Genomic DNA, 18665 nt, shown 5'->3' with positions numbered 1-18665 from the left:
GCCTCTTGCTGGTTTTTTTTTTTTTTTTTTTTTTTTTTTTTTTTTTTTTTTTTTGCACGATAAATATCGCACTCATTAACGCCGATGTTCTGTACAGGAATATAATCTCTACGCTTAATTGTAACCACCCGGTACATTTTCAGAAATTTATTTCTCAAATTAAAGCCGATGTCTGATCAGCAGGGCTCATATCCCCGCCGTGCCTGTCAGATTTAAGGGAGCGGTTAGCGCCGCGGTCTCTGTGTTTCACGCAGTGGCATAGTCCCGGTCGGCACAATGCGGGCGCCCGCACTAGACTGCTCTTGCCCAGAGCGGGCAGCTGGCGGGTTGTGATTTTCTGAAGAAACCGCTGTGGGCAAGTGTGACAAATGTCTCAAGGAGACGAAAAATTAATTGATTTGGTGCGTGGAGACGTAGTTTTTTAGGATTCAAGTCACACCGAATTCAGAAGTATGACGAAAGACGGCAACGTAGAGGAAATTAATCGAATTGCTATTAATTTAGCCGGCCGCTGTGGCCGATCGGTTCTAGGCCCTACAGTCCGGAACCGAGCGACTGCTACGGTCGCAGGTTCGAATCCTGCCTTGGGCATGGATGTGTGTGAGGTCCTTAGGTTAGTTAGGTTTAAGTAGTTCTAAGTTCTAGGGGACTGATGGCCTCAGATGTTAAGTCCCATAGTGCTCAGAGCCATTTGAGCCATTATTAATTTATTCCATGTATTTATAAGTAAATGCATACTTGTATAAAATGTACTGCGACACTGGTACCTATCTATTCTATCGCTTGCGTCTTGTCCCGCGGTTACGCAGGGTCGGTCATGGTTAACCGGATGTGGCATGTTACTTGTAAGGGGTGGCCGATTGCCCTTCCTGCCGCCACCCCGTACCCCCCAGGACGGAATTAGTGTACCCCAGCTGTCTGCGTCTAGTGTAAATCGTGAAATAGTGTGAATGTGTTTCAAATGTCTGCGCCTCGCGTAACTGAGGCGGGACGTGGGGACCATCCCGGTATTCACCTCGTAGGATGTGGAAAACCGCCTAAAAATCACATCCAGGGTGGCCGGCACACCGGCCGTCGTCGTTAATCCGCCGGGCGGGTTCGATCCGGGGCCGTCGCGCCTACCCGAGTCCAGGAAGCAGCGCGTTAGCGCTCTCGGCTATCCTGGCCGGTACTGCCACACCTGTATCGTCCTATAAAATATATTTCTACTGGTACAATAATACGCTTTCACGAACTTAGGGCCAACAGTGCTATGTTAACTATTCCTATGCACAGTCAGAGTCCGTTCATAGTACTAATAAAATACATTCTGGAAGGGCCTTCAATAAAACTCTCGGATGTCTAATAATTTTCCCTTTTTATCTCTTGACTAAAGCTGGAATTAATCAAGAGTTTTTGCTCAGAGAGCCTGATTACTTCCTACATTTCATCGAAGACAGCACAAATAAAAGCAACAAGTTGTCGTCATCGAAGCTACTGTACAAGTTTACTCTACGACACCTGACTCACTCACAACGAGCGCTATTGAACAGTTGGATCAATGCGCCCTGCTCGATCACAGACTGCAACGTGGGTTCTTTCCGCGGGGGCAACCCTCTCTCTGTTTGACGGATCCTTTAAAATTTTCCGATATTTTTCTACATCTATTATGACGTAAGCTATAATGATTTCTTTAAAGAAAGGCCCGGCCTGTTTCCTTCCCGATCAATGTCCTAACTAAGCTCTAATGCCTCCAATGACCTCGTAGTCTATGAGACATTAAAGTGTAATCAACGTCCGCTTTTCACTTGTTCATAAACTCTACTGTTTACCATGTAGTAGCTGTAATATACTCATGTGCTCCGCGCTAGCGTGACGATGTTTCTGGATGAAGCATCTTCGCTCACACTGTCATCGACATGGTGTGTGTGTGTGTGTGTGTGTGTGTGGGAGGGGAGAGAGGGAGGGATGGTGCAAGAAACGGGGTGGCGTATATGTACACAGTGGAAACGGATTTCTTTAAAAGATGGTACTTCAGTACAACAGACCGTGTGATGATGGAGACGTGGTTTGACGTTCAAATACATCGTTTCATTTGACACTCGAACTTTTCGTGGTACCACAGTTTTTGTCCTTTATATCTTGCTCTTTACATCGAAACGAGCGGTGTAATAAGTAATAGTAGTAACAAGGAGAGACGACATTTTCAAATTACAAATGTTAACTTGAGGGGTTGAGGTGACGACCATGACATATTGTGAGGAAGAATTCAGATATTCTTCTGGACCGATGTGAGGAACCATTGAAAATTCCACTAACGGATTTTATAACAGGTAACAGTATTGTAAGGTGCATTAAAAAGAAATGAGCCGGAGGCTGAAAACCGCAGTTGGCAAAAACTCACTGTAAACAGCACCACCGTAAAGTACATAGAAGTAACCATCCAGAGGCACCAGTACCAAACAAAAAAGAATAAAAACCAGATGGCAGGATGGGTTTCGTTGGGAGAGTCGTAAGGAAATGTAGCTCAGCCACGGAAAATGTGGCTTCCAGAGCACTTGTTTCGTCAGTTATTGGTCAGTGTTTATCAGTAAGGGACCTTTACCAAGTAGGATACATAGAAGAGGGAGAAAAGAGTGGCGCCTTTCGTCATGGGGTCGTTGACTCGGCACGGGAGCTTCACAAAGATTATCAACAAACTTTAGTGGTAGAAGCTGCAAGAGATCAATTCTAGATCACGGAGAGGTTTTCCACTGCAAATACGAGATAGTATGTTCCAGGAAGAGTCAAGAGTCATATTATTTACTCTCGAATTCGTCTCGCGAAATGGGTTTGAAGAGAAAATCCGAGAAATAAGATCTCTTGTGGAGCTTTGCCGACTTCCCCCGCGCATTCGTGAATGGAACAGGAAAGAGAGGAAAAGATATTGGCACAAGAAAATCCCCCCACAATACACCGTAAGAGAAATATAAATGTAAACGTAGCTAGGGCTATCACGCGTTGATGTCTTCGGTGAACTTGTAGCGTACTTGTTTTAACTCCGATGGGCTAATCTCTAGAGAGTATGATTACAAGCCTGGTTAAATCGGAGATAAGGTGTCGGTTTCGAAGCAAGCTGAATCGAAGCGGTGAACGTGTACAGCTTTCCATCATAAATGACAGTAACCCGCCTCACAGTTTTTTTAACGTTCCAATTGTGATTAATTAATAGTTAATACTAGTTGTGCAGTTCATGTTAGAACTAAACTGATTTCTGGCCCCACTCCCCATTTTTTTGTATAAATAAAGTACAGATCTATTGACTCAAAGGTTTATGTGAACACTACAGTACTTTGCTACGAAATTCCCCATTATGTGTAGTACGCAGCCTCATTCTTGTTTAAATTCGAATTTCATGCAAATATATATCCTGAAAACTACCCTGAACAAATTCGCTCTTCAGAATAAAGCTTAGACCCAAGAAATGATATAACGCTGACTACATTTTTTTAAACGGCCAGGCATCGACAACGTGTAAATAACTAAGCTTACAGCCAAGTTACTTGCAAAGAGCCAGCTTGGTTCATTCAGCTAACCTGTTTAGTAATCTGAAATTTAAAGAAGTAAAGAATTTAAGCTGTCTATACCGCCAGCTGTCTCGGCATCTCCAGCTGATGATTTAACTTCTGGTCTGAAAAACTTACAAAGAAACTGCCGAAGTGTAAAGTTGACTGCAGCTTTGAGAAACATGTATACTGATTGTAATAGTACCTCTCAGTTGAAGACCGAACATTTATGACATTACGATGCAGATTTAAAAGGGCGCACTCTATCGCGAAGATATTAGAACCGTTAAATAGTGACAGGGGATCACGAATAAACCATGTAAATTGGGTTTACGAGAGAATAATTTCATTTAAAGCGTAATCATGGCCGTAGTGAAGCATACAATCGTCCCTTCATGGAATACGTGTTAAGGTAGGGAACGAAAGTTATTCCATATGCAGTACAAAGTGTTGCAAACTGTTCACTAAACGTTGATGTGATGAAGTCGACGGCCTAATATTTGCATAGATTAACGTAAACCCAATACTGTACCACTGTTCAGAAACCGACTATCACATCCGACAACGAACATATCGTTTGAGAACAGATTAAACTGATAATCTGGAAATGTTGCAAATATTATTACGTCATGCTACGTGATGCAAGCCAGAACCTGGACAAATATTCATAGCTTGAGATATGAGAACGAAGAAGAAAATGTGATTCCAATTCTACTTAATACCGGGTGACATAATTAAAGTGAAGCTACTCACAGAGGTTGATTGTGGGCTGCAATTATCGTAGGGCAGAGAAAATTTGTAGATATTATAACGTATTAATGCGAAACCGATTTATGCTGGAAAAAATTAGTTCCAGTTTTGGCCACCAGGTGCGAATCTGGAGCTGTGAATGCAAGAAAGGCGTGTAGAAACCTTTCCATATTAATAGGTTAGGAACGGGAGGTGGGAAAAAGGTCCAACAAGTGAGAAAGGCGCAAATGTGATTTTATTATTAACCCTTGCGTACCTGCGTACACAGTTTGTTCAATGTGAGCACCGGAGATTATGACGACGACGAGATGCTGTACACCGCTAGATTTGTAGCTGGTCGCCATAACTGGAAATATACTAGCCTCCAAAATTACAGCAACAAACCGCTTTTTCAATGTCCTGTGTTTAATTCACGATATAATCATAAATACCTATCAACAGAAGTTCGTGTTCTGCGCGAAAGATGGAATTTCGGTCAACGGAAAACCACTGAATCGATGACGTCAGGGCACCTATCGAACGGAGTGATGTTTGCCGGGTAGTCCCACTGCAGTATGACGCAGAGAAGACGCCTACCACTCTCGGCGGTGGAGAGCCACAGGAAGAATGGAAGAAGCAATATCGAAAACTGATGTGGCCCGATGGCTTAATGTGAATCGTTCCGTTGTTTCTCGGATGTGGCGACAGTTTATAGAGAGCGAACCTGAATCCCGAAGACCAGGGCGGGGCCGACCATGTGTGACATCAGAAAGAGAGGACGTTTATTTGGCTTTAAGGCACGACGGTGCCACCTTAGTACTGCACAACAACTGGCATCTGACAAAGCAGCATCCAGTGCACGTGTTTTATCGAGGCAAACGGTGTAGAGAAGGCTTAGACAGAGTGGCCCATGTTGTTGGTGCCTCTGCCACATCTCCACAGAAGGGAACGTCTAGAGTGGTGTCAACATGCGAGTTGTATATTCGAACAATGGTCCAATATTATTTTCGCAGATGAGTCCCGATTTGGTCTGGAGAGTCATTCTCGACGGATTCGCGTATGGAGAGAATGTGAAACACGATTTCGAGACCCGAACGTTGTGCAGAGAGACCGATATGGAGGATGATTGATAATTATGTAGGCGGGATTATGTCGAACACTTGAACACTTCTTCATGAAATTGTACAGATGAATCGGAAAGGTATAGTGACGAGGTCTTGAGATCTCATGTGCGATTGTTGCGAGATGCTGTGCGCCCAGTCTTCGTATTGATCGACGCTATTGCTCTACCTCATAGAACACGAGTGGTTGACGTTTTCTTGGAAACGGAAGATACTGCACACATGACGTGGCCTGCACTCTCTACCTATTTGAATCCCATAGACCACGTCTGGGATACGCTAGGGGGACAGGTTGCATCACGTCAGCATCCATCAACTACTCTCCCAATCTTGCTAGAGAATGGGCGTTATTGCCTCAACATGACGTTATTCAGAGAATGCTCCGTCGTTGTGAGTCTTGTATTGCTGTCAGAGGTGGTCACACTCGATAGTGAGCACACCAGTTATCGAAATATGTGCGCAGATCCGTTAAGTTGGAAAAGCGAAGTATATTTTCGTCTACTATTACACATGTTACAGTTGATTACGTTCTGTATTCTTTACATTGCTTCTACTTTGCTATCATCTGTTTATACTGTTTTTATGGCAAAATAAGGGCAACCTTATAAAATTTCCGTTTGTTGTTTTAATTTTGGACACCAGTGTGATTTTTCCCAGCGTTAATCGGTGCCACATTAACGCATTAGCATACCTATCAAATTTTGCTGCGATACGATAATTACAGTCCGCAATCTATTTCCGAGAGTAGCCGCACTTTAATTATCGCCCCTGCACAACGGTTCATGTCGACCGGAACCCAGGAGAGACCGACTAGAACTCGTCTTGTCCCGTTTAAACCGCCAGTTCCCAGCGGAACACGCAGCGCACTCGCCGCTGATTGGTTGCCGTTGCAGCTCGCCAAAGTGTTTCACCGCTTATATCCCTAATGAGTTCATCAGAGACACTGAAGCTTGCAAATATCGATTGCTCGGCACAGAATCATCTTTTCAGATTTTCTGCTGTGTAGCAGATGGGCAAGAAAAATCAGTTACGAAAGTTGCAGTTGTGACAGACAACTTTGAAGGTGGTACGCTGTACCTTTCATCCGACCTTTGAACCGACGTATCCAACCAGTTATTGGGGACGTACAGTTATACATGGACTCCGAACCACTGTGCAGTCCCGCATCAACAAACATGGCAGAGGTAAAAACTGGTAAGAGGCAGATTAAAATCCTAAGAATGACCTGGGATTGAGCCTGTTGCGGTTTTAGTATGAATATATCATTAACAACATTTCATACACACGCACATGCACACGCGCACGCACACACGCACACGCACACGCGCACACGCACACGAATACCAAAATACACTCAAAGAGAGAGAGAGAGAGAGAGAGAGAGAGAGAGAGAGAGAGAGAGAATTATCCGAATGGTACGGGAATTGGTACATGCATAGACAAACAAATGATAAGAATATCAGGAAAATTGGATGATTTATTCAAGACTTATGTCCTGGGCTTATGTGTCAGCAAGGCAATGCCCATCCGCACACGGCGGGAGTTTCTATTACTTCTCCTCATGCTTGGAAAATCCTTCCTTGGCCAGAAAGGTCACCCACCAAATCTCTCCCCTGTTAAGAACGTATGGAGCATTATGGCCAGGGCTCTACACCCAGTTCTGGGTTTTGACGAACTAAGGCACCAATTAGGCATAATCTGTCACAATATCTCTCAGAATGACATCCAACAGGTCAATAATCAACCGCAATCCGAATAATTGCTTGCTAAAAGGCCGAGGTGGACCAACCCTTTATTGACTTGCTCAATTTGTGAATCCGTTTCTCTTGAAAACCATCCAATTTTCCTAAAATTGTACTCGTTTGTTTGTTTGTACAAATACATCACTTCAGCGATCTCTCTACAGTTTGGATAATTCCTTCATGGTACGTCTTTTCTTTTGTCTTAGTGACTGAGAAAATGTAAACCATAGAAATGAATATGTGGTAAAAAATGATCACCAGTCTGCGATAACATTGCATTAAATAAAGAAATCACGTCTTTCTCGGTTCGATTGCGTCCGTATTCTTACTTTGTGCCAGGAAGGGCTCTCAACAAGGGAAGTGTTCAGGCGCCTTGGAGTGAACCAAAGCGATGTTGTTCGGACATGGTGGAGATACAGAGAGAGAGCAACTGTCGATGACATGCCTCGCTCAGGCCGGCCAAGCGCTACTACTGCAGCGGATGACCGCTATCTACGAATTATGGCTCGGAGGAATCCAGACAGTAACGCCACCACGCTGAATAATGCTTTTCGTGCAGCCACAGGACGGCGTATTGCGACTCAAACTGTACGCAATAGGCTACATGATGCGCAGCTTCACTTCTGACGTCCATGGCGAGGTCCGTCTTTGCAGCCACGACACCATGTAGCGCGGTAGAGATGGGCCCAACAACATACCGAATGGACCGTTCAGGATTGGCATCACGTTCTCTTCACCGATGAGTGTTGCATATGCCTTCAACCAGACAATCGTCGGAGACGTGTCTGGAGGCAACCTGGTCAGGCTGAACGCCTTAGACACACTGTCCAGCGAGTGCAGCAAGGAGGAGGTTCCCTGCTGTTTTGGGGTGGCATTATGAGAGGCCGACGTACGCCGCTGGTGGTTATGGAAGGCGCCATAACGGTTGTACGATAGTGAATACCATCCTACGACTGATAGTGAAACCATATCGGCAGCATATTGGCGGGGTATTCGTCTTTGATCTACGCCGAATCGCCATTGAGGAGTGGGACAACCTGGTCCAACAGTGCCTTGATGAACTTGTGGATAGTATGCCACGACGAATACAGGCATGCATCAATGGAAGAGGATGTGCTTCTGAGTATTAGAGGTATCGATGTGTTCAGCAGTCTTGACCTACAACTCTGAAGGTCTCGCTGTGTGGTGGTACAACATGCAATGTGTGATTTTCATGAGCAATAAAAAGGGCGGAAATTATGTTTATGTTGATCTCTATTCCAATTTCCTGCTCCAATTCCGGAGCTCTCGGAACCGAGGTGCTCCAAAACTTTTTTTTATGTGTGTATATTCGGCCACACAGAAGCTCGCTTAACCAGCCTTGCCATGACCCCTGTGGGTTCAGGGGTTAGAACAATCCCGAGGTATCCCTCCCTGTCGTAAGAGGCGACTAAAAGGAGTCTAACAAAATGGTTCAAATAGCTCTGAGCGCTATGGGACTTAACTTCTGAGGTCATCAGTCCCCTAGAACTTAGAACTACTTAAACCTAACTAACCTGAGGACATCACACACATCCATGCCCGAGGCAGGATTCGAACCTGCGACCGTAGTGGTCGCGCGGTTCCAGACTGAAGCGCCTAGAACCGCTCGGCTTCACCGGCCGGCAGGAGTCTAACACTTTTCGGCCCTGTAAGTCAAGATCCCATTTTATGGTTTGACCTGCCACTTTCCAAATTCGACAGAAGTGCGGGCCATATGGTAAAGGACGCATTATGTGGTACATAAGTTATCCATAGTGCCCTTAGATTCGGTCTCCTAAACCTCTTGTCATGGCGTTGCATCTCCACCTGCAATTCAACTATTTGGGCGAGGAAACTTTCTGGGGTACGTCATCTTATTCCGTTGTGTCCTGTCGTCTTTCGCCCCCAGAACAATATTGGAATTCTCTGCAGCCAGTATCGTGCACAGTAGCCAATCCGTTGTGGTGGGGACGTCATGTAACCATTTGGTGGTAGTCCCCTGACAACAGAGGGATCGCACTGCTGATGCCTGGCCTGTCTTCCTGGGGCATCAGGACTCCTGGCAACGGTCATCATGTCAGGTGGCGTTTGCCGTCGCTGGGTGGCGCCCTTGGGGAGAGTCCCTGACAGGAGTGGGTGGCATCAGGGTGGATGACCCACAATGAAGCGGACTAAGCCATCTCTTGCTGGTAACTGTAAGGCGCCAGCCGTCTCTAAGAAGGGCAAGATCGAGTACAATGCTGACAGATATGACCCTAAATCGTTTCTCTCCCTCGATACATGATGGGAGGAACGTGGGGCTGCAGAAAGGGGAGAACCATATTCGCCTCGGTATTTAGTCTGTAGCAGAATCGACGGGGACTCCTTTCTACCCCAATATTTTGTAACCTGCCTCCTTGCGTGCTTCATGCCTTCCCAGCCTCACGATAACGTCATCCTCCAGTGGAATTACTGTGGTTTTTTCCACCACCTGGCTGAGCTACGGCAACTGTTAAGCTTTGCACCTGCTTTCTGCATTGCTCTCCAGGAAACCAGGTTCCTGGCAAAGCGGACCCCTGACCTCCGCCGCTGTAGGGGATATTGCAACTACTGTAGCGACTATGATAGTGTCAGGTGGAATTTGTGTCTGTGTCCTGAACTCAGTATGCAGTGAACCTGTGCCCTTTCAAACCGCTCTTGAAGCTATGGCTGTCAGGATAAGGACGACACAGGAAATAACTGTCTGTAACATATATCTTCCCCCCAATGGTGCAGTACCCCTGAACGCATTGGCTACACTGATTCATCAACTCCCTAAACCTTTCCTACTTTCGGGAGATTTTAATGTCCATAACCACTTGTGGGGTGGCACCGTACTTGCTGGCCGAAGTAGAGATGTCGAAACTTTCCTGTCTCTACTTGACTTTTGCCTCTTAAATTCTGGGCCCCCCACACATATCAGTGTGGCTCATGGCACTCACTCGGCCATTGATCTATCCCTCTGCAGCCCACGACTTCTCCCATCTGTCCACTGGAGAGCCCACGATGACTTGTGTGGTATTGACCACTTTCACATCTTCCTGTCACTCCCCTAGCGTCATTCCTTCGGACGTCTACCAAGAAGGGCTTTAAACAAGGCAGACTGGGAAGCTTTCACTTCCGCTGTCATCGCTGAATCTCCCCCACATGGTACCTCCGATGTGGTAGTTGAGCGGGTCACTAGAATGATCGTTTCTGCTGCGGAAAACACAATCCCTTGTTCTTTAGGGTGCCCCCAGGGAAAGTCAGTGCCTTGGTGGTCGCTGGAAATCGCTGAGGCCATTAAAGGGTGTCGGCGAGCTCTACAGCGACATAAGCGGCACCCTTCCCTAGAGCACCTAACAGCTTTTAAATGGCTCCATGCCGGCGTTCGCCAGATTATAAAAAGCCGGAAACAGGAATGATGGGAGAGGTACGTCTCTGCCATTGTGTTCCATACGTCACCTGCCAAAGTCTGGACGAAGATCAGACATGTTTGTGGGTACCAGACCCCAACAGGTGTCATTGGCATTAACATCAATGGCGTGTTATCTAACGAAGCAAACACAATTGCCGAGCACTTTGCTGAGCACTATGCACGAGACTCCGCGTCGGAGAATTATCCCCCAGCGTTTCGCACCCTCAAATGGCGGATGGAAAGGAAAGCCTTCTCTCTCACCGAATATCACCGTGAACCCTATAATGCTCCATTAGCAGAGTGGGAGCTCCTCAGCGTCCATGCACATTGCCCTGACACAGCTCCTGGGCCAGATCGGATCCACAGCCAGATGACCAAACATCTCTCGTCCGACTTCAAGCGACATCTCCTCGTCATCTTCAACAGGATCTGGTCCGATGGCGTCTTTCCATCGCAATGATTTGAGGGCACCATCATTCCAGTGTTCAAACCCGGCAAATACCCGCTTGATGTGGATAGCTATCGGCCCATCAGCCTCACCAACGTTCCTTGTAAGTTATTAGAACATATGGTAAGTCGGTGGATGTGTTGGGTCCTACAGTCACGTGGCCTACTGGCTCCAGGCAAGGGCAGTTTCCACCAGGATCGCTCTACCACTGATAATCTAGTTTCCCTCGAGTCTGCCATCCGAACAGCCTTTTCGAGACGCCAACTACTGGTTGTCGTCTTTCTTGATTTACGTAAAGCTTACGACACGAGCTGGTGACATCATTCCTTGCCACATTATGTGAGTGGGGTCTTGGCGCCCACTTCCGATTTTTATCCAAAATTTCCTATCGTTTCGTTCTTACTGTGACCAGGTTACCACCCCCCCCCCCTTCCCCATATCAAGGAAAATAGGGTCCCACAGGGCTCTGTATTGACTGTGTCTCTATTTCTAGTGGCCATTAAAGGTCTAGCAGCATCTGTCGGGCCGTCCGTCTCACCTTCTCTGTATGCAGACGACTTCTGTATTTCGTACTGCTCCTCCAGTTCTGGTGTTGCTGAGCGGCGCCTATAGAGAGCCATTCATAAGGCCAGTCATGGGCTCTAGCCCACGGCTTCCAGTTTTCAGGCACGAAGGAGAGGAGACATATCGATTCTTAGCACTGGTTGCGATGCCCAATTGACATGTCTTCCTAATCTTCGTCAGCTGAAGCAGAAGTGCTGGCAGCACCTTAATGCCCTCAGCTGCCTGACCAACACCAACTGAGGTGCAGATCGCTCTACGCTGCTACAGCTCTACAGAGCCTTTTTTCAATCCCGCGTTGACTATGGGAGTGTAGTTTATGGTTCGGCGGCGCCCTCAGCGTTGAGTTTCTCGACTCAGTGCACCACTGTGGCGTTCGACTGTCAATGGGAGGTTTTAGAACGAGTCCGGTGACCAGCATCTTGGTGGAGGCTGGAGTCCCCCCATTGAAGGTTAGGTGTGCACAACTGCTCGCCAGTTATGTTGCACACATTCATAGCTCTTCTGAGCATCCGAATTACCGCCTCCTTTTCCCACCTGCGGCAGTTCATCTCCCGCATCTGAGGCCCTGGTCACGGCTTACGATTGCGGTTCGCGTCCAGTCTCCTTTGTCTTTACCACCTATAATCGAGATTCATTCACATTCACCTCCATGGTGTACACCTAGGCCGAAGCTTTGCCTGGACCTTTCACATGGTCCTAAGTGCTCGGTTAACCCTACAGCTCTCTGTTGTCACTTCCTCTCGATTCTTGACATGTACCGGACAATGAAGTGGTTTACACCGACGGCTCGATGGCTGATGGTCACGTTGGAGGATATATTGAACAGCTTGCCAGATGGCTGCAGTCTTTTCACTGCAGAGCTGGCGATCATTTCTCGTGCTCTTGAGCGCATCTTCTCGTGCCCTGGTGAGTCGTTTCTTCTCTGTACTGACTTCTTGAGCAGTCTACAAGCTATCGACCAGTTCTGCCGCCGCCATCCTTTGGTAGCGACCATCCAGGAGACCATCTGTGCCCTGGAACGGTCCAGTCGTTCCATGGTGTTTGTGTGGACCCCAGGCCACGTTGGAATCCCAGGAAATGAACTTGCCGCAGACTGGCCAAACAGGCTACACGGAAACCGTTTCTGGAGATCGGCATCCCTGTAACTGACCTTCGATCCTTATTCAAATGGTTCAAATGGCTCTGAGCACTATGGGACTTAACTTCTAAGGTCATCAGTCCCCAAGAACTTAGAACTCCTTAAACCTAACTAACCTAAGGACATCACACACATCCATGCCCGAGGCAGGATTCGAACCTGCGACAGTAGCGGTCGCGCGGTTCCAGACTGTAGCGCCTTTAACCGCTTGGCCACCACGGCCGGCTCGATCCTTATTACGCAGCTATTTTTTTTTTTAGCTTTGGGAGATGGAATAGCATAATATCAGCATGCATAACAAATTGCGTGCCATTAAGAGGACTACGAATGTGTGGAAGTCCTCTATGCGGGCCTGTCGCAGGGACTCTGTGGTTCTCTGCCGGCTCCGCATTGGCCATACGAGCTAACACATGGCTACCTTCTCCGTCGCGAGGACCCACCTCGGTGTCACTGTGGCTCACATATGACTCTCGTCCACATCTTCTGCACTGCCCACTTTTAGCGGCTCTGCGGCGGATTTTTATCCTTCCCAGCACCGTACTTTCATTGTTGGGCGACGGTGCCTCAACAGCAGATTTAGTTTTACGTTTTATTCGTGAGAGTTTTTTTTTATCGTACCATCTAAGGGTGGGCATTTAGCCTTCTCTCCGATGCCGCCACCCTCCCTCCACTTTAACTCTGCCGCACTTTCTTTGCATTTGTTTGTCTTGGTTGTCGTCTTTTCACTACATGTGTTTATCTCGCCTTGCCTTTGTGGAGTGGACATTTTAATGTGTTGCAGAGTAGCTGGCTCATCCTCTTTTATTATTGTGATCAGCCAGCCCAGACCATCTGCTCTATGGTTTTAATACCTTCTTCCACTTTTCCTTGTGGTCTATGTTTCCCCATTTTGTGTTCGTTCAAGTGGTTCAAATGGCTCTGAACACTATGGGACTGAACTTCTGAGGTCATCAGTCCCCTAGAACTTAGAACTACTTAAACATAACTAACCTAATGACATCACACACATCCATGCCCGAGGCAGGATTCGAACCTGCGACCGTAGCGGTCTGTGTTCGTTCCATTCATTTTATTTTTAGGTGTGGTTCCCCATTCCTTTTCCCCTTTTTCCTTTCTTATACGTACTTTGGTGTTTTTGTAGCTTGAGCCTTGCTTGCGTCAGGAAAATGGGACTGATGACCCTGTAGTTTAGTCCCTTTATACCCCAAACCAACCAACCAACCAGCCTTGTCGTACCACAGATCCCAGGACGGGACAAATCACGCAGTGCTGAGATTGTCACAAACGGTCGTGCATTTGATGTCGAAACATCGTAATAGAATGTTACATTTGAATGATTTATCTGGATGAAATGAAGCTGTAAACCAAATGAAAATACATGTATGTCTTACAGCTCAGTGTCGTGTTGTTGTGCCAAGGTGAGTGCTTCGTAGTCGACTTTGCCTGTAATGGCGTCTGTGCAGGAGACGGCGGCGCCTGATGTGCGGAGTTTCCCATCAATATCGACGAGCCGTGTCATAAATTGCACTATGTAGTCCACGTGCTGCAGCTGACGTGGCGATGCTTTTTCTGGTGTCACACGAAAAGAATACATTAGTGACTTGTCGTTAGTGACCGTGGTAAACTGTTGCCCTTCAAGCATATGTCGGAATACCTGTATGGCAACATAATCTGAATATAATACACAGTCTTATGTTTTCCAGAAATGTTGCGCAGGAGACTGAAGAGACTGATGTTTTTGACTGAAGAATTCTAAGTGCTGCTAATGTTTGTTTATTTCTTGTTGACGTCCAGCATCTATTGCAGTTGCAGACACATCAACAATCAAAGTGAGATGTGCTTGTGGATCTGACTGTGCTAAAAGTGCAGCATCAGTGATAGTGGTCTTTATATTCTTAAAGGCAGTTCCTGCTTTGTTACTCCACTGTAATTTGCCACTTGGATTTTGCGAACCTCATAATAAGTGGTTACACACAAAATGGCGATAAAAGTTAGCAATGCTAGAAATCTTCAGAACTCATGAAATATCGCAGACCGTGGGAAGTTGTTCATGGTTTCCACTCCCTCTTGCAATGGTCGAATTTCTTGGACGTTAATGGTATGACCCAGGATTTGAACCTTAGTGTTCCAGAAACGAACTTCAGTGGATTGATGAGTAAACCATGTGCGTGGAGTTGAGTGAAGGTTTGCCATAAATGTTCCAGAGGTGAACACTATCAAAACTTCAGTAGACATAGCAAAACTCGAGATCACGTGTGATTTCCTCCGTAAAATACTGGAAGCTTTGAGCATCCTTGCATAATCCGGAAGCCATCCTAGTAAAATCGAATTGGCTGAATGGGGTACAAACAGAGTGGAGTCTTAGGTATGTCTTCCGGAGCAACGGGTAATTGGTAGAAAGCTCGTACTAACTCTACTGTTGAGAAGATGTTTTCACCACAGATACTCAACGAGAAACCTTCAACATGTGGAACAGGTTGCCGATGAGGAGTTATTCTGACGCTAAGTTGCCAGTAATCAGCGCACGAGCGCCATCCATTGGCGTGCTGTGGACCTATGTAGAGAGGCGATGCCCAGCTGCATTTGATGGACGACGTATGCCTTCTGCGAGTAGAAAAGAAAATTCTTTCTCCACTATCTTCAGTTTCTGGGGTATCACTCGACGAGTTCGATCGTGATTCAGCGGCCCTAGCATGCTTGGCATATAATTTATAGTTGAATGCTGCAGAGGTGTGCATAGATGTTCAGTGATGTCGGGTAACTGTATATGTAGCCCTAAATTCGGAGGATCACCATTGATCATACTTACGGAAGTATTAACTACGAACCATAAGTGTACATGGCTAGCTAATTTAGTGGTTGTGTCGAGAAGGCGGGGGTGGCGAATGTCTGGTAGCAGGCCATAAAATGATAAAAAGTGTGCTCCAAGGACGGGGTATACAACCACTGTGAATTTCCACACGAACTCTCGTCGAAGGCGTAAGTCCCGTGAGTGTGTCACATGACCATATGTCTTAACTGTGGAACCACTGGCAGCAAAGAGGCGACGTTGATCACTGAGGCGGTTAGGTAGTCGACAAAAAAGACGGGTGCACTGATACGTCAGCACCTGTGTCCACTAAAAACTTCACTTTTGTACAATGTTACGTGACAAACAGTCGAAGGCTACCATTGAAAAGCCAGTAGGAATCATTACTGACTTCGGAGCACTTTTCCCATATCAGATAAGGAACAATGTTTTCGAGCTTCAGAACCAAATCATCTGTGGTACCAGTATACCTTTGCAGCTGTAGGCGAACGGCAGCGTCTCTCGAAGTACGGCGGCACCGTTTCTGGCGACTGGAATGTTGTGTTTGAAGAGCGACAGCTTGTGCAGTAAATTCGGCAGTTTGTGCTTGTAATGAGGTGAGAGTATTGTGTGCATTCGGCTGCCACACATTCGGACCCATACATTTTGGCAATACGGTGCTCTGTTTGTGCTGTGGGGTAGAGCTCGCCAGCACTTACGGTATTTTCCGTGCTTCAGGTGGAAGGCATGATATCAAGATGACTCGTACTATATCATCATTAAGTCTATTGCTTGTCAGGGTCCGTAAAAGGCACAGAAATTGTGAAGGGTTGCGATCACCTAACTCTTCTCTGCGGAGTAACTATTCTAATCGTTTGTTTTCAGACTGAGACAGGCAACTGATGGAAACATTTTTGATGGCAGGATACTGACCAATGCTTGGTGCTGCGTCCAATATCCTGCACTTTCTTCAGTTGAGTGCAGCGACAACGTAACTATACTTGGCTTCGTCGGAGGTAATGCAGGCAAACACAAAGCGGCTTTCTTGTTTTGCAGGCAACAGAACAGGGTTTTCTTGCCAGAATGATGTTAGTTGAACTGTGAGAAGGTTGACGAGTGGGTCTGGAGGCGTGTCAACAGTTCCTGTATTGTAGATAATTACTATTCCGTACGCGGAAGATGGGTGGTGCGGTTGACGCAGTTGTTTCGTATTTAGTATATGATGAGTCACAGCTCGAGGCGCTGGTGGTGACAAAAATGTTGCAGGTTCAGTACTGATACTTTATTAACAATATTTATTACACAAGCACACATAAGCGCAAGAGCATTGGCAACTCTAGAACCAAATTATTATAACACTGAAATCAAAGAAATAAATATGAGGTCAAAGATTAAACGGTAGTCAGCGAAACATTCCTGCACATAATGAAATCACGGCTTTCTCACACTTCAAACCCATGACTTTCCCACTCAGCCTATGAGAAGGGTCGTCGAGAAGATGCGCAAAACTATAGGCCTATATCTCTTACATCGATCTGAATTTTAGAACATGTTTTTAGGCTCGCGTATCATGTCATTTCTGGAAACCCGGAATCTACTCTGTAGGAATCAACATGGATTCCGGAAACAGCGATCGTGTGATACAGAAGTCGCATTATTTGTTCATGAGACCAAGAAAATATTAGATACAGGCTCCCAGGTAGATGCCATTTTGGCCACCCGGTGTGACCGAGCGGTTCTAGGCGCTACTGTCTGCAACCGCGCGACCGCTACTGTCGCAGGTTCGAATCCTGCCTCGCGCATAGATGTGTGTGATGTCCTTAGGTTAGTTAGGTTTAAGTAGTTCTAAGTTCTCAGTTAAGTCCCATAGTGCTCAGAGCCATTTTTTTAGATGCCATTTTCCTTGACTTCCGGAAGGCATTCGATACAGTTCCGCACTGTTGTCTGATAAACAAAGTAAGAGCGTACGGAATATCAGACCAGCTGTGTGGCTGGATTGAAGAGTTTTTAACAAACAGAGCACAGCATGTTATTCTCAATGGAGAGACGTCTACAGTCGTTAAAGTAGCATCTGGCGTACCACAGGGGAGGGTTATGGGACCATTGCTTTTCACATTATATATATATATATATATATATATATATATATATATATATATATATATATATATATATATGTGACCTAGTAGATAGTGTCGGAAGTTCCATGCGGCTTTTCGCGGATGATGCTGTAGTATACAGAGAAGGTGCAGCATTAGAAAACTGCAGCGAAATGCAGGAAGATCTGCAGCGAATAGGCACTTGGTGCAGGGAGTGGCAATTGACCCTTAACATAGACAAATGTAATGTATTGCGAATACATAGAAAGAAGGATCCTTTATTGTATGGTTATATGATAGCGGAACAAGCACTGGTAGCAGTTATTTCTGTAAAATATCTGGGAGTATGCGTACGGAACGATTTGAAGTGGAATGATCATATAAAATTAATTGTTGGTGAGGCGGGTGCCAGGTTGAGACTCAGTGGGAGAGTCCTTAGAAAATGTAGTCCATCAACAAAGGAGGTGGCTTACAAAAGACTCGTTCGACCTATACTTGAGTATTGCTCATCAGTGTGGAATCCGTACCAGGTTGGGTTGACAGAGGAGATAGAGAAGATCCAAAGAAGAGCGGCGCGTTTCGCCACAGGATTATTTGGCAAGCGTGATAGCGTTACGGAGATGTTTAGCAAACTCAAGTGGAAGACTGTTCAAGAGAGGCGCTCTGCATCGCGGTGTAGCTTGCTGTCCAGGTTTCGAGAGGGTGCGTTTCTGGATGAGGTATCAAATATATTGCTTCCCCCTACTTATACCTCCCGAGGAGATCACGAATGTAAAATTAGAGAGATTCGAGCGCGCACGGAGGCTTTCCGGCAGTCGTCCTTCCCGCGAACCATACGCAACTGGAACAGGAAAGGGAGGTAATGACAGTGGCACGTAAAGTGCCCTCCGCCACACACCGTTGGGTGGCTTGCGGAGTATAACTGTAGAAGTAGATGTAGACACAGAAACTGTATAATGCAGTCGCCAGTCCACTAGGGATTAATTATAGTCGTTGAACCACCATGTCATCAGGCAGTTAATCTCAGGTATATCAACTTATGCATGCAGTATGAGTTGTGTAAATTATCACATATTCGGATTTCATAAAGTAATAGA

This window comes from Schistocerca nitens, chromosome 3 (genome assembly GCF_023898315.1).
Source record: "Schistocerca nitens isolate TAMUIC-IGC-003100 chromosome 3, iqSchNite1.1, whole genome shotgun sequence".
Classification (NCBI taxonomy): Eukaryota; Metazoa; Arthropoda; class Insecta; order Orthoptera; family Acrididae; genus Schistocerca; species Schistocerca nitens.
Note: the sequence above shows the minus strand (reverse complement) of the source record.